We start from the raw sequence: 14705 nt of genomic DNA, 5'->3' as shown, positions 1-14705 counted from the left end.
ATCTCTCGGCTGTAGATCACGGTCTCCATTACGTATTATATAGCTTCACTATTAGTGTAGTATATTGATTTGTTCCACAATAAAATATTGCACAGGAAGCATTTCATTTACAAAAAATGACAAGAGCTTGTGTGGCGTTCAAACCCGTTTATTGAATGGTTGACATCAGTATGAGAAACATATATTAATCCTTAATGTCGGAGGGCTGGATTGGCACGCCAACCTAAGGGGGGTGAAAAAAGCGTGATTAGCGATTCTAGTAATTTATAAGCTGTTTAGACTAAGCAATACACATTTGTTATATATTTGCCATATCATCCCTGCAGTAGTTATCATAACTCACCTCCCTGTTCTCCTGTCATAGGTCCCAGGTTCCGTCACCGTAAAGACTCCCCAGGGAAACAGCGAGACCTGTTTTATCATTCCGGGTGGGGTTATTGAGCAGGATGGAGGAAGGGGTGGTTTTTTATTGTGTACATTGATGTTTGTTTGTAATATTTTTTCTTTCATAAATTAATTAGGTATTATTGAATTCTCAGCAGGAAACCGATGGACTGTCCACTAAAAGTAAGGAATGAGTCCTTACCCCAAGTGAAGGAGTTCAAGTATCTCTGGGTCTTGATGGGCTTCGAGCAGGACCACGGCAACAGGCCTAGTCACAGTTCATGATCCAAACCCATCCTGTAATACTGCAAACCTGCGAGAGAAGGGACACAAAAACTCCGGGGAGCGATGCCCCGGGGGTTGAGTTAGTAATATGTATTAATGAATGTATAGAGGAAGTCTAAGTGTAGACCACCCTGGCTTATTTGGAGTGCCCTCAGGGGCAAAAGTAAAGGTAACTTTCTGTCTGTCCATTTGGTCACCCGTGTCTCCAATGTAAAGTCCTAAGATTGTACATTTGGAAAATTAAACTCCCTAACGGGGAGTTAGTGATATGCATTAATGAATGTATACATAGAGAGGAAGTCCAAGCCTACAAGAGCATAAACAAGGGACTGGTCCAAGGTCAGCCCGAGCTAAAGCTTCAAAGAGGACAGAGACCAGCGTTAATACAAGTTGAACACTGTGCACTAACAGAGGATTCCACATCAAACCAGCGCCAAAACTGCCTTCACCACCTCAGACCACCAAAATCACCACGTTGACCACCTCAGCGGTAGTTTGAGGTGGTGAACGCGGTGGTTTTGGCGGTTTGAGGTGGTGAACGTGGTTGTTTTGGCGGTCTGAGGTAGTGAAGGCAGTTTTGGCACCGATTTGATGTAGAAACCTCTGTTAATACAAGTTGAACACCGTGCACCGTGCTGGTCCGTCCCCTTGCAGCTTTTGCTCGGTCTGACGTTGGACCGGACTCTAGTTTATGCTCCTATAGGCTTAGGCTTCCTCTCTATGTATACATTCATTAATGGGTATCATTAACTCAGCATTAGGGACTTGAATTTTCCAAATGTACAATCCTAGGACTTTACATCGGAGACGCGGGTTCCCAAATGGACAGACAGAAAAGTACCCTCACTTTTGCCCCTGAGTGCACTAAAAATAAGCCAGGATGCTACACCGCCAACCCTACCGCGTTCAGCACCTCAAACGACCGCCAACACCACCACGTTCACCATCTCAAACGACCGCCAAATAAAACGCGTTCAGCACCTCAAACGACCGCCAACACCACCACGTTCACCATCTCAAACGACCGCCAAATAAAATGCGTTCAGCACCTCAAACGACCGCCAAAACCACCACGTTCACCACCTAATACGACCGCCCAAAAAAACGCGTTCATCACCTCAAACGACCGTAAACACAACCGCCTTCACCACCTCAAACGACAGCCAAAACTACAACGTTCACAAACAACCCCATAACACCCCCGTTCAATGCTTCAAACAATGCGTTCAAATCAATCAAACATCAACTTTTTGCAGAGAAAAAACACACTGCAATTCCTGCAAAGACAATACAAATGACAAAGTTGACTTACATGAAAATGAAGCATCCATGATGATGTCAGACAGTTTCCCTGTCACTCCAAAGACGTTACCATGGGCTTCGAGATGGACCAGGGCAACAGGCTCTGTCACGGTTCATGATCCAAACCCATCCTGTAAAACTGCAAACCTGCAAGAGAAGGGACACAAAAACTCCGGGGAGCGATGCCCCGGGGGTTGAGTTAGTAATATGTATTAATGAATGTATAGAGGAAGTCTAAGTGTAGACCACCCTGGCTTATTTGGAGTGCCCTCAGGGGCAAAAGTAAAGGTAACTTTCTGTCTGTCCATTTGGTCACACGTGTCTCCAATGTAAAGTCCTAAGATTGTACATTTGGAAAATTAAACTCCCTAACGGGGAGTTGGTGATATGCATTAATGAATGTATACATAGAGAGGAAGTCCAAGCCTACAAGAGCATAAACAAGGGACTGGTCCAAGGTCAGCCCGAGCTAAAGCTTCAAAGAGGACAGAGACCAGCGTTAATACAAGTTGAACACTGTGCACTAACAGAGGATTCCACATCAAACCAGCGCCAAAACTGCCTTCACCACCTCAGACCACCAAAATCACCACGTTGACCACCTCAGCGGTCGTTTGAGGTGGTGAACGCGGTGGTTTTGGCGGTTTGAGGTGGTGAACGTGGTTGTTTTGGCGGTCTGAGGTAGTGAAGGCAGTTTTGGCACCGATTTGATGTAGAAACCTCTGTTAATACAAGTTGAACACCGTGCACCGTGCTGGTCCGTCCCCTTGCAGCTTTTGCTCGGGCTGACGTTGGACCGGACTCTAGTTTATGCTCCTATAGGCTTAGGCTTCCTCTCTATGTATACATTCATTAATGGGTATCATTAACTCAGCATTAGGGACTTGAATTTTCCAAATGTACAATCCTAGGACTTTACATCGGAGACGCGGGTTCCCAAATGGACAGACAGAAAAGTACCCTCACTTTTCCCCCTGAGTGCACTAAAAATAAGCCAGGATGCTACACCGCCAACCCTACCGCGTTCAGCACCTCAAACGACCGCCAACACCACCACGTTCACCATCTCAAACGACCGCCAAATAAAACGCGTTCAGCACCTCAAACGACCGCCAACACCACCACGTTCACCATCTCAAACGACCGCCAAATAAAATGCGTTCAGCACCTCAAACGACCGCCAAAACCACCACGTTCACCACCTAATACGACCGCCCAAAAAAACGCGTTCATCACCTCAAACGACCGTAAACACAACCGCCTTCACCACCTCAAACGACAGCCAAAACTACAACGTTCACAAACAACCCCATAACACCCCCGTTCAATGCTTCAAACAATGCGTTCAAATCAATCAAACATCAACTTTTTGCAGAGAAAAAACACACTGCAATTCCTGCAAAGACAATACAAATGACAAAGTTGACTTACATGAAAATGAAGCATCCATGATGATGTCAGACAGTTTCCCTGTCACTCCAAAGACGTTACCATGGGCTTCGAGATGGACCAGGGCAACAGGCTCTGTCACGGTTCATGATCCAAACCCATCCTGTAAAACTGCAAACCTGCAAGAGAAGGGACACAAAAACTCCGGGGAGCGATGCCCCGGGGGTTGAGTTAGTAATATGTATTAATGAATGTATAGAGGAAGTCTAAGTGTAGACCACCCTGGCTTATTTGGAGTGCCCTCAGGGGCAAAAGTAAAGGTAACTTTCTGTCTGTCCATTTGGTCACCCGTGTCTCCAATGTAAAGTCCTAAGATTGTACATTTGGAAAATTAAACTCCCTAACGGGGAGTTGGTGATATGCATTAATGAATGTATACATAGAGAGGAAGTCCAAGCCTACAAGAGCATAAACAAGGGACTGGTCCAAGGTCAGCCCGAGCTAAAGCTTCAAAGAGGACAGAGAACAGCGTTAATACAAGTTGAACACTGTGCACTAACAGAGGATTCCACATCAAACCAGCGCCAAAACTGCCTTCACCACCTCAGACCACCAAAATCACCACGTTGACCACCTCAGCGGTCGTTTGAGGTGGTGAACGCGGTGGTTTTGGCGGTTTGAGGTGGTGAACGTGGTTGTTTTGGCGGTCTGAGGTAGTGAAGGCAGTTTTGGCACCGATTTGATGTAGAAACCTCTGTTAATACAAGTTGAACACCGTGCACCGTGCTGGTCCGTCCCCTTGCAGCTTTTGCTCGGGCTGACGTTGGACCGGACTCTAGTTTATGCTCCTATAGGCTTAGGCTTCCTCTCTATGTATACATTCATTAATGGGTATCATTAACTCAGCATTAGGGACTTCAATTTTCCAAATGTACAATCCTAGGACTTTACATCGGAGACGCGGGTTCCCAAATGGACAGACAGAAAAGTACCCTCACTTTTGCCCCTGAGTGCACTAAAAATAAGCCAGGATGCTACACCGCCAACCCTACCGCGTTCAGCACCTCAAACGACCGCCAACCCTACCACGTTCACCATCTCAAACGACCGCCAAATAAAACGCGTTCAGCACCTCAAACGACCGCCAAAACCACCACGTTCACCACCTAATACGACCGCCCAAAAAAACGCGTTCACCACCTCAAACGACCGTAAACACAACCGCCTGCACCACCTCAAACGACAGCCAAAACTACCACGTTCACAAACAACCCCATAACACCCCCGTTCAATGCTTCAAACAATGCGTTCAAATCAATCAAACATCAACTTTTTGCAGAGAAAAAACACACTGCAATTCCTGCAAAGACAATACAAATGACAAAGTTGACTTACATGAAAATGAAGCATCCATGATGATGTCAGACAGTTTCCCTGTCACTCCAAAGATGTTACCATGGGCTTCGAGATGGACCAGGGCAACAGGCTCTGTCACGGTTCATGATCCAAACCCATCCTGTAATAATGCAAACCTGCAAGAGAAGGGACACAAAAACTCCGGGGAGCGATGCCCCGGGGGTTGAGTTAGTAATATGTATTAATGAATGTATAGAGGAAGTCTAAGTGTAGACCACCCTGGCTTATTTGGAGTGCCCTCAGGGGCAAAAGTAAAGGTAACTTTCTGTCTGTCCATTTGGTCACCCATGTCTCCAATGTAAAGTCCTAAGATTGTACATTTGGAAAATTAAACTCCCTAACGGGGAGTTGGTGATATGCATTAATGAATGTATACATAGAGAGGAAGTCCAAGCCTACAAGAGCATAAACAAGGAACTGGTCCAAGGTCAGCCCGAGCTAAAGCTTCAAAGAGGACAGAGACCAGCGTTAATACAAGTTGAACACTGTGCACTAACAGAGGATTCCACATCAAACCAGCGCCAAAACTGCCTTCACCACCTCAGACCACCAAAATCACCACGTTGACCACCTCAGCGGTCGTTTGAGGTGGTGAACGCGGTGGTTTTGGCGGTTTGAGGTGGTGAACGTGGTTGTTTTGGCGGTCTGAGGTAGTGAAGGCAGTTTTGGCACCGATTTGATGTAGAAACCTCTGTTAATACAAGTTGAACACCGTGCACCGTGCTGGTCCGTCCCCTTGCAGCTTTTGCTCGGGCTGACGTTGGACCGGACTCTAGTTTATGCTCCTATAGGCTTAGGCTTCCTCTCTATGTATACATTCATTAATGGGTATCATTAACTCAGCATTAGGGACTTGAATTTTCCAAATGTACAATCCTAGGACTTTACATCGGAGACGCGGGTTCCCAAATGGACAGACAGAAAAGTACCCTCACTTTTGCCCCTGAGTGCACTAAAAATAAGCCAGGATGCTACACCGCCAACCCTACCGCGTTCAGCACCTCAAACGACCGCCAACACCACCACGTTCACCATCTCAAACGACCGCCAAATAAAACGCGTTCAGCACCTCAAACGACCGCCAACACCACCACGTTCACCATCTCAAACGACCGCCAAATAAAACGCGTTCAGCACCTCAAACGACCGCCAAAACCACCACGTTCACCACCTAATACGACCGCCCAAAAAAACGCGTTCACCACCTCAAACGACCGTAAACACAACCGCCTTCACCACCTCAAACGACAGCCAAAACTACCACGTTCACAAACAACCCCATAACACCCCCGTTCAATGCTTCAAACAATGCGTTCAAATCAATCAAACATCAACTTTTTGCAGAGAAAAAACACACTGCAATTCCTGCAAAGACAATACAAATGACAAAGTTGACTTACATGAAAATGAAGCATCCATGATGATGTCAGACAGTTTCCCTGTCACTCCAAAGATGTTACCATGGGCTTCGAGATGGACCAGGGCAACAGGCTCTGTCACGGTTCATGATCCAAACCCATCCTGTAATAATGCAAACCTGCAAGAGAAGGGACACAAAAACTCCGGGGAGCGATGCCCCGGGGGTTGAGTTAGTAATATGTATTAATGAATGTATAGAGGAAGTCTAAGTGTAGACCACCCTGGCTTATTTGGAGTGCCCTCAGGGGCAAAAGTAAAGGTAACTTTCTGTCTGTCCATTTGGTCACCCATGTCTCCAATGTAAAGTCCTAAGATTGTACATTTGGAAAATTAAACTCCCTAACGGGGAGTTGGTGATATGCATTAATGAATGTATACATAGAGAGGAAGTCCAAGCCTACAAGAGCATAAACAAGGAACTGGTCCAAGGTCAGCCCGAGCTAAAGCTTCAAAGAGGACAGAGACCAGCGTTAATACAAGTTGAACACTGTGCACTAACAGAGGATTCCACATCAAACCAGCGCCAAAACTGCCTTCACCACCTCAGACCACCAAAATCACCACGTTGACCACCTCAGCGGTCGTTTGAGGTGGTGAACGCGGTGGTTTTGGCGGTTTGAGGTGGTGAACGTGGTTGTTTTGGCGGTCTGAGGTAGTGAAGGCAGTTTTGGCACCGATTTGATGTAGAAACCTCTGTTAATACAAGTTGAACACCGTGCACCGTGCTGGTCCGTCCCCTTGCAGCTTTTGCTCGGGCTGACGTTGGACCGGACTCTAGTTTATGCTCCTATAGGCTTAGGCTTCCTCTCTATGTATACATTCATTAATGGGTATCATTAACTCAGCATTAGGGACTTGAATTTTCCAAATGTACAATCCTAGGACTTTACATCGGAGACGCGGGTTCCCAAATGGACAGACAGAAAAGTACCCTCACTTTTGCCCCTGAGTGCACTAAAAATAAGCCAGGATGCTACACCGCCAACCCTACCGCGTTCAGCACCTCAAACGACCGCCAACACCACCACGTTCACCATCTCAAACGACCGCCAAATAAAACGCGTTCAGCACCTCAAACGACCGCCAACACCACCACGTTCACCATCTCAAACGACCGCCAAATAAAACGCGTTCAGCACCTCAAACGACCGCCAAAACCACCACGTTCACCACCTAATACGACCGCCCAAAAAAACGCGTTCACCACCTCAAACGACCGTAAACACAACCGCCTTCACCACCTCAAACGACAGCCAAAACTACCACGTTCACAAACAACCCCATAACACCCCCGTTCAATGCTTCAAACAATGCGTTCAAATCAATCAAACATCAACTTTTTGCAGAGAAAAAACACACTGCAATTCCTGCAAAGACAATACAAATGACAAAGTTGACTTACATGAAAATGAAGCATCCATGATGATGTCAGACAGTTTCCCTGTCACTCCAAAGATGTTACCATGGGCTTCGAGATGGACCAGGGCAACAGGCTCTGTCACGGTTCATGATCCAAACCCATCCTGTAATACTGCAAACCTGCAAGAGAAGGGACACAAAAACTCCGGGGAGCGATGCCCCGGGGGTTGAGTTAGTAATATGTATTAATGAATGTATAGAGGAAGTCTAAGTGTAGACCACCCTGGCTTATTTGGAGTGCCCTCAGGGGCAAAAGTAAATGTAACTTTCTGTCTGTCCATTTGGTCACCCGTGTCTCCAATGTAAAGTCCTAAGATTGTACATTTGGAAAATTAAACTCCCTAACGGGGAGTTAGTGATATGCATTAATGAATGTATACATAGAGAGGAAGTCCAAGCCTACAAGAGCATAAACAAGGGACTGGTCCAAGGTCAGCCCGAGCTAAAGCTTCAAAGAGGACAGAGACCAGCGTTAATACAAGTTGAACACTGTGCACTAACAGAGGATTCCACATCAAACCAGCGCCAAAACTGCCTTCACCACCTCAGACCACCAAAATCACCACGTTGACCACCTCAGCGGTCGTTTGAGGTGGTGAACGCGGTGGTTTTGGCGGTTTGAGGTGGTGAACGTGGTTGTTTTGGCGGTCTGAGGTGGTGAAGGCAGTTTTGGCGCCGATTTGATGTAGAAACCTCTGTTAATACAAGTTGAACAACGTGCACCGTGCTGGTCCGTCCCCTTGCAGCTTTAGCTCGGGCTGACGTTGGACCAGCCTCTAGTTTATGCTCCTATAGGCTTATTCTCTATGTATACATTCATTAATGTGTATCACTAACTCAGCATTAGGGACTTGAATTTTCCAAATGTACAATCCTAGGACTTTACATCGGAGACGCGGGTTCCCAAATGGACAGACAGAAAAGTACCCTCACTTTTGCCCCTGAGTGCACTAAAATAAGCCAGGATGCTACACCGCCAACACTACCGCATTCAGCACCTCAAATGACCGTAAACACAACCGCCAAAACCACCTCAAACGACAGCCAAAACTACCGCGTTCACAAACAACCCCATAACAACCACGTTCAATGCTTCAAACAATGCGTTCAAATCAATCAAACATCAAGTTTTTGCAGAGAAAAAACACACTGCAATTCCTGCAAAGACAATACAAATGACAAAGTTGACTTACATGAAAATGAAGGATCCATGATGATGTCAGACAGTTTCCCTGTCACTCCAAAGATGTTACGATGGGCTTCGAGATGGACCAGGGCAACAGGCTCTGTCACGGTTCATGATCCAAACCCATCCTGTAATACTGCAAACCTGCAAGAGAAGGGACACAAAAACTCCGGGGAGCGATGCCCCGGGGGTTGAGTTAGTGATATATATTAATGAATTTATAGAGGAAGTCTAAGTGTAGACCACCCTGGCTTAATTGGAGTGCCCTCAGGGGCAAAAGTAAAGGTAACTTTCTGTCTGTCCATTTGGTAACCCGTGTCTCCAATGTAAAGTCCTAAGATTGTACATTTGGAAAATTAAACTCCCTAACGGGGAGTTAGTGATATGCATTAATGCATGTATACATAGAGAGGAAGTCCAAGCCTATAAGAGCATAAACAAGGGACTGGTCCAAGGTCAGCCCGAGCTAAAGCTGCAAAGAGGACAGAGACCAGCGTTAATACAAGTTGAACACTGTGCACTAACAGAGGATTCCACATCAAACCAGCGCCAAAACTGCCTTCACCACCTCAGACCACCAAAATCACCACGTTGACCACCTCAGCGGTCGTTTGAGGTGGTGAACGCGGTGGCTTTGGCGGTCTGAGGTGGTGAACGTGGTTGTTTTGGCGGTCTGAGGTGGTGAAGGCAGTTTTGGCACCGACTTGATGTAGAAACCTCTGTTAATACAAGTTGAACACCGTGCACCGTGCTGGTCCGTCCCCTTGCAGCTTTTGCTCGGGCTGACGTTGGACCGGACTCTAGTTTATGCTCCTATAGGCTTAGGCTTCTTCTCTATGTATACATTCATTCATGTGTATCATTAACTCAGCATTAGGGACTTGAATTTTCCAAATGTACAATCCTAGGACTTTACATCGGAGACGCGGGTTCCCAAATGGACAGACAGAAAAGTACCCTCACTTTTGCCCCTGAGTGCACTAAAAATAAGCCAGGATGCTAAACCGCCAACCCTACTGCGTTCAGCACCTCAAACGACCGCCAACACCACCACGTTCACCATCTCAAACGACCGCCAAATAAAACGCGTTCAGCACCTCAAACGACCGCCAAAACCACCACGTTCACCACCTAATACGACCGCCAAAAAAAACGCGTTCACCACCTCAAACGACCGTAAACACAACCGCCTTCACCACCTCAAACGACAGCCAAAACTACCACGTTCACAAACAACCCCATAACACCCCTGTTCAATGCTTCAAACAATGCGTTCAAATCAATCAAACATCAACCTTTTGCAGAAAAAAAACACACTGTTATTCCTGCAAAGACAATACAAATGACAAAGTTGACTTACATGAAAATGAAGGATCCATGATGATGTCAGATAGTTTCTCTGTCACTCCAAAGACAATACGATGGGCTTCGAGATGGACCAGGGCAACAGGCTCTGTAACGGTTCATGATCCAAACCCATGCTGTAACACTGCAAACCTGCAAGAGAAGGGACACAAAAACTCCGGGGAGCGATGTCCCGGGGGTTGAGTTAGTAATATGTATTAATGAATGTATAGAGGAAGTCTAAGTGTAGACAACCCTGGCTTATTTGGAGTGCCCTCAGGGGCAAAAGTAAAGGTAACTTTCTGTCTGTCCATTTGGTCACCCGTGTCTCCAATGTAAAGTCCTAAGATTGTACATTTGGAAAATTAAAGTCCCTAACGGGGAGTTAGTGATATGCATTAATGAATGTATACATAGAGAGGAAGTCCAAGCCTATAAGAGCATAGACAAGGGACTGGTCCAAGGTCAGCCCGAGCTAAAGCTGCAAAGAGGACAGAGACCAGCGTTAATACAAGTTGAACACTGTGCACTAACAGAGGATTCCACATCAAACCAGCGCCAAAACTGCCTTCACCACCTCAGACCACCAAAAGAACCACGTTCGCCACCTCAGACCGCCAAATCCGCCGCACTCGCCACCTCAAACACATCCGCCTTCACCACCTCAAACGACGCCAAAACTACCACGTTCACCACCTCAGACCTCCAAAACCACTGCGTTCACCACCTAAAACGACCGCAAACACAACCGCCTTGACCACCTCAAACGACAGCCAAAACTACCACGTTCAATGCCTCAAAAAATGCGTTCAAATCAATTAAACATCAACATTTTGAAGAAAAAAATACACTGCAATTCCTGCAAAGACAATACAAATGAAAAAGTTGACTTACATGAAAATGAAGGATCCATGATGATGTCAAACAGTTTCCCTGTCACTCCAAAGATGTTACGATGAGCTTCGAGATGGACTAGGGCAACAGGCTCTGTCAAGGTTCATGATCCAAACCCATCCTGTGATACTGCAAACCTGCAAGAGGAGGGACACAAAAACTGTGGGAGCGATGCCCCGGGGGTTGAGTTAGTGATATGCATTAATGATTGTATACAGATAGAGGAAGTCCAAGTGTATTGTAAATGGCTACTGCCTGAGATCGAATGCTGTGGTTGTATTAAATGTGCCAACTGCTAGGACTGTCTTAGGGAATACAGCTTTTAGTTGCACAGCTCCGATAACTTGGAACAGTCTGCAAAAGGAATGGAAGTTGAGCAGTTTGGTTCCATTACATGTTTTTAAAGCAAGAACAGATGCTATCCAATCGGAAACTGTTGGTATCTGTAAATGCTACTCGCTATACAGATGTAGCACTGAATTTCAGACTCCAGCTTACAGTTTCCTGCCTACGACCTGCCAAAGACCAGTATAGAGGAATGTTAAGGCCTCCCACTATTTTCCAAGAGGGCGTTGCCAGATTTTCAATTTCAGGTTTTAACCAGGAGATGGCGCTTCATTCAAAAATACAGAAAGACAAGTTTCATGGACTTTCAGTTGTTTTTTGAAGAGCATTCGAACACATCAATATTTTAGATCAACTAAAGTATATCTAATCTTGTAATTCAATAATATATAGTCTTTATATATTAAATAATCATAATAATAATGTAAATGTTTACATTACACTTCTTTATTTGTTATGCTCATACTTTTACCTTTACAATCGTTTGCTTTAATATGCAGTATCTTTTTTGTATATTTTTGTGTTTGCTTCCTCCTGCTCCCTTTCGGACACATACTGTATGATTTATTATTATTATTAATATGAAGATATTATTAAGATAAGATGTCTTTATTGATTGAACATTTTAGTTTAGAATGTGCTGTCCCACGGTAATTCAGAAGGCTCACAGGTCACATTCCGACCATTATTTAAAACAATAGGTGCTTTCACACCGTCTACAGTTTGATTTGTATAGAGGGAGCTCTGTCAGTTTTCGAATTACCCATTTGCTTTCGGGGAGCCCTATTTTTCAGAGCACATCCTGCTACTAAATATGTCACACGCACGCTCTGTTGACTGGCGCAGCAGCGCGGATACGATCAATTGCTATAAAAACAGTCTTCTACTAATACAAACGGTGTCACTATGCCGGCGGATGTGGACGTTGTTGAAGCCTCTTCAGGCTCCGCATCGGCAGGCCTCTCCATCGGTGTGGAGCTGTCAAGCTCGACCCTAACGCCGCTTACAGCCGGCCACCTAAAAGTTGTTTTCCGTTCACGTTGTCATTTTTAGACTCCTTCGCTTCTTTGCTTGTGAATCCCTGTGACGCTTGGCTGTTTTCGTTTTGCCATATTTATTATTACAAAGCCAGAGTTAAAAAAATATCAATATGAAAATGTAAAATACCGCGCCGGCATCACCGCCATAACCATAGCAACGTAAGTAAGAATGCAGCGCCACCACGTACAGATGGCAATACCCAGACATATTCACAAATATAAAACAAATATTCAGAAACTGTAATGAACAATAACTATTATTTATTTCAAGAACTGTTATTTACAGAAACTCAACATTTCTAATCTGTGTGACACAAATATGCATGATTGTTTTGGGCTCCCCCTATTTATCTCAAAGTCAGCCCTCAGGGGAGCTCCCTCCCTCTTCGGGGGAGCCAAGCTCCCCCTAGCCCCCCCCCCCCCCCCCCCATTTCGAACAGTGTCTGTGGCTGAATGGCCAGCGATTAGGTGCGGCGCATTTATCATAGGTGATCAGAGCTAACTGCCTGCCATCAGATTTCATTTAAAAAACAGATCTGATTTTAAGACTATTTCTGCGCTTATAAAGAATGATAAGAATAAGAATAATGCGTATTGAACTGGTTTCATTAATTAGTGAGTTTATTTAAGGTAATTAGGTACAGTAGAAGCCCTTTTTTATCAGTAACGAATTTAGCAGTTGAATATAAAAGTCAACTAACTGAGGGTCACTTGCAATGACAGTGTTGTGTCTAACTTTAAGCTTGTCACTCAGAGTAACCTACCGTTAATTTAGCTGCTGGAGAAGAAATATCAAGGGGGGAGGGGGGAAGAGAGCTGTGGTTGATGGGCCATTAGTTGTGTAAATACACAGCTGAGAGCTGCTGTTTCATTCAGACTGTTTAAAAAACGGTAACAACGGACTATTTTTCTTAGCGGATGCATGTCAATTTAAATCAATACATACAACTATTTTTTAAATCAATACATACAACTATTTTTTAAATCAATAAAAACATTTTTTAAATCCATAAAAGCATTTAAATTAATATTGGGAGTCATGTCGTTACTTTGTTGAGAATGTGGCCGTGTAATAAGCGAGATAATTTCCAGCGACTTGTTCCTTATGGGGAAAATAACACCCGTCATGTGTGTGTAGAGGTGTGTGTGGTTAAAACACTTTCATGAAGTGAAGGAATTTCCTTCTATAAAACAGCTGTGGGCAGCAGTGAGTGTCACGGACATGAATTCATAGATCAAGGCAGACTGGTGCACACACTCTCCTGTCCTGCCAGGCGACACGCCCGTTCTAAGCCGTGTCCAACACTCCTCAAATCCCTGGCATCCCGAAAAGTGTATTATGTTGTTACATCGTCTCAGATGTTATGTTTCAGTTGTGCTCTGTCTATGTTCAGTGATGCAAACTTGTCACCTTTCGGCAAAATTCGCCGTTTTGAATCCAAAATAAGTCGTTTGTGTGATTCATGTAGATATGCAATACAAATATTTTTTGGGTATGGGGGGGTCTGGGACCCGGAGTAATCTACGGCCGTGAGCTGTTATGTGCCATCATGACACGCATGGTGTTCTTTTTTTATATATTATAATGAAGTACGAGCTGTGTGCTCGAGTCTTCCTGCCTGTCGGCTCTGCTCATGGATGTATAATAAGGCTCTGCTGCTCCGACATGATGGTCTAGCTTCAGCAGCTACATTACCTACGGGTGCGTTTGTTAATATTAACTGTGCATCCGGAGTCACTGTGGCACAGACTGGACCGCTGGTGAACAGCTGTTAGAATGGGCCGTTCAGGTGTTCAGAGCAGAGCTCCCTGTCGGAGCGGCAGAGCGTGATGTGAACTGAAAAGTTTTTCTGTGGCAATATTATTTAAGGAATCGTTGAGCTAGCTAGCTAGCATACATTGTCACTATCTGCTAACGTTAGCTTTAGCCTTCTATTTCTAATAGTTTTTTTCATAGGCTATAAACAGAGGTGGGATAAGTATATATATATTGTACTTGAGTAAAAGTAGAAGTACTCAGATCTTGTACTTGAGTAAAAGTAGAAGTACTCAGGTCTTGTACTTGAGTAAAAGTAGAAGCACACAGATCTTGTTCTTGAGTAAAAGTAGAAGTACTCAGATCTTGTACTTGAGTAAAAGTAGAAGTACTCAGGTCTTGTACTTGAGTAAAAGTAGAAGCACACAGATCTTGTACTAGAGTAAAAGTAGAAGTACTCAGATCTTGTTCTTGAGTAAAAGTAGAAGTACTCAGATCTTGTACTTGAGTAAAAGTAGAAGTACTC

At 44.8% G+C, this 14705-nt stretch overlaps 1 long non-coding RNA gene across 1 annotated transcript; it reads right to left on the bottom strand.

Annotated features, from left to right (window-relative positions):
- Window positions 1-127: 127 nt before the first annotated feature.
- On the bottom strand, window positions 128-852 carry LOC307040796. Its single transcript, XR_013808615.1, has 3 exons — window positions 587-852; window positions 344-411; window positions 128-223 (listed from the first exon to the last, which is right to left on the bottom strand). It is a non-coding gene; the product is annotated as an uncharacterized lncRNA (long non-coding RNA).
- Between the last annotated feature and the right edge of the window lie 13853 nt (window positions 853-14705).

Source organism: Notothenia rossii (genome assembly GCF_949606895.1).
Source record: "Notothenia rossii genome assembly, chromosome: 5".
NCBI lineage: Eukaryota > Metazoa > Chordata > Actinopteri > Perciformes > Nototheniidae > Notothenia > Notothenia rossii.
Note: the sequence above shows the minus strand (reverse complement) of the source record. Positions and strands in the feature narration are given on the sequence as shown.